Source organism: Malurus melanocephalus, unplaced genomic scaffold (assembly GCF_030028575.1).
Source record: "Malurus melanocephalus ecotype Western Australia unplaced genomic scaffold, MMel_1.1 scaffold_67, whole genome shotgun sequence".
NCBI lineage: Eukaryota > Metazoa > Chordata > Aves > Passeriformes > Maluridae > Malurus > Malurus melanocephalus.
The window spans coordinates 2715985-2719036 of NW_026623299.1; positions in this window are offsets into that span (position 1 = coordinate 2715985).

Sequence of the window (3052 nt, forward strand, 5' to 3'; positions counted from 1 at the left end):
TTTTTTTGGGTTTTTTTGGGGGTTTTTTGAGGTTTTTTTTTGTTTTCTTTTTTAAGGGGTTGATTTCTTCAAGAGATTCAGAAGGGTTCTGCAAGCAGATGTCAACAGTCTCCCCGAACACAGACCCTGTCCTGGAAATCTCCGAGTTGCTGCTCCTTGCCAAGCTTAAATTGGCACCAAAGTCATTAWGGGTGGGATTGCAAATATCCCCGGTGGTTGTTTCAGTTGCCAGATGAAATGAATGGAGCAATTTGGAGACTACAACCCCAGGCAGCCACTGCCAAAACAGGGAGAGACTGTGCCTTCACACTGCCACGGTGCTGCAAATGGGCTGTGGCCCCAGAGCCTCTGGAGAACAGGTTAAAAACAAATTTTAATAAAAACCAAACTCCTGCCATTGATTTCTAAGTGCTTTTCATGGGTCCTTGGTGTAAAACTTCTATGCTTTGTTCTAAAGAGTGGGAAAAAGGTAAAACCACACACAGTCTGCCCTTATGAGCAAAACATGAAATGGTTTTGATGTAAAGCACATGCAGAATAAGGGATTCAGCCTAAGGCAAAAAACAGAGAGTAGTGACTTTTATAGCTTTGAAAATTGGCATTATGACCATCATTAAATTAAAGTATCTCTCCTCATGAGGGACTTTTATTCCATCAGGGGTTGAACATCTCTTAGCACAATTAGTCACCCCCAAAGTGCTGTCATCATAAAACTTTGCATTTTGAATTGTAACTTAAGAAAATCGGAAAAGAGCAAACCATTTTGAAGGAGAATGCTCGGTAGCGGCGAGTCTTACACCATGATGGTTATATTTATGATAAATTCTTATCTCTGTGAATCTCTTTTTACAAATTCCAACCTGAACAACATACCAAATAAATGGTATAAATGTTTCCTTGGAAAACTTTTGTGTACTTCATGATTACATAGCTTATGAAGTTTAGGAGCCTTGGGCAAGCCAGTGAAYGTGTAAGAGGAACGCTTAAGAATTGTTTGTATGCTTGATTTGTTTTACAGTGCATTTGGTCTTTAGTTTTGATTGGATTGTCTTACTGAAACATGAAGGGCATTTAGAAAGGAAGGAAGGGAATAGGATAYATTTGCAACTATATGCCCAAAAGCAAGATCTTAATGTCAGAAGTAAATTATAACARCTTAGGTTACTGATGACATACATTATAATGCAAAGCTTGGCAAACCACATCAAGGTTGTTCTTACCATCATCTGACAAAAATATCTTTAAAGTCCTGTGTATTTCAAAATTTATTTATGCTAAGAACTTCATAAATACAAAGCAAGTATTACCAAAGGTAAACCTATTCTTTCTAAATGCATTTGAATCTTTCTAAAAATTAAAACATTGGGCCAATCATTGTCAGAGTATGATGGTCCCACTGGGTTAGGCAGGTCTCAGCCATCATCTTTTATTCTGGCATTTTTGGGCGACCTTGAAGTGTTTTCTGGGGATGGACCTATAGAGCACTTGGGTGATCAGGACTAAATTTGTTGCCTGTAGGTGAGGGCATCCCAAGCCTGTAAACACTTCTGCAGGTGGTGTGGGATGTGCAAATGTGAGAAGTTTTGCTTGTGAGCAGCAGAGAAGCACACGAGACTTCAYGTTTGCCTGGTCTGTGGCTGCTCTCTCTCTGTGTAACCTGGGGGATTTTCCATCTCAGCATCCCAGRTCCCTTATCCACACAAAGCCAGCTGCAGTGCTCAGGTCAGGGATGTTCCAGCTCTCTGCTCTGTCTCTGGCAKCAGCCCTGGCACGGGCAGGAGCAGAGCAGTTGTGTCTGTGCAGCTCATGGCACTGCTGGGAGCATCCATCCCCTCCCCTGAACACAACTGCAGCCTCCACCAACCTGCAATTCCTGACCTTCCTGTGCAAAGGACAAGTTCTTCATATTCCCTACTCCTTAACAGATTTCTCTTCCATGCAGTTGTCAGGTCTTCCCCAAACTCTCTTAAATCTTCAACATCCCCAGCCTCCTCTGGCAAGGAGCTCCAAATTTAAATCACAGTTTTGATGGGGGAGAAAAATAAATCTCCTTTTGTTTGTTTTAAATCTGCTCTTGTTTTGGAAGGGGKACTGGAAAGTCCCTGCTCACCCTCTCACTGCCAGTGGTGATTTTACAGATTTTTGTCATATCCCCATGRCACATTTTCCAAGCTGAATAGTTACAGCATGCCTGCTTTGCAAAGGAAGCCTTCCCAGCAGCTTAACTCATTCATCCCACAGGTACCTGGTTCAATGCCTGATCTCTCCAGTGGGATTAAACCACAAACCTCATATTTTATGGTGACTTGACACCAAGTTTGTCTCCTGGGTGAGGTGAAACTCTTGCCGTGGTTCAGGTTTTATATAAACAGGAGAAGAAGTGACAGCAGGCACTTTCTGCAGTCTCCTTTTGGGGCACTTTTGTGTTTCAGTCCCTGTTGTGCTCAGCACTTCACCACATTGTGCTGATTATCAGAGCTCAGGCACCTTTTGCTCCTGTGAACGAGAGTCTGGGTGAATGACGATGAGGAGCAGGGTGATTGCTCCAAATTTGCTCTGGTGGAAATGGCTACCACTTTAGAATCAGGCCCACTGAAAACCCAAAAATACAAGTGTTCACAACCCTTAAATATGATCACTGATTTGTCTTCATTTTAGCTGCAATCAGAGACAGCCATGCTGAAGTAAGCCTGAATGAAACATGAGATGGCACATTTAGGTTAACAGTGGCTGAATCACTCTGGGTTTAGATTCTAGGGGCAGGGTTTAGCAGAAAAGTAGAAAGTCAAAGATGACTCCTTGTCATCTCTGTGTCCAGACACTGGAACTGCAATCTCCTGGCACGACAGAGATGACATTGTCACACCAGCCCCAGCAGACAGGGGTTTTGCAGGGGCTGGACAGAGCTCCAGGGCTGGAGCTGGTTGGAATCTGCCTGGTTCTGAGCATTCCTAACTCCTGAAGTTTTCACCAAACACAAATTTATGCCTAATCTATTAACAAAACTCCATGGGGTTTTTATTTATTCTGCAAGTGTACCCATACCGAACGT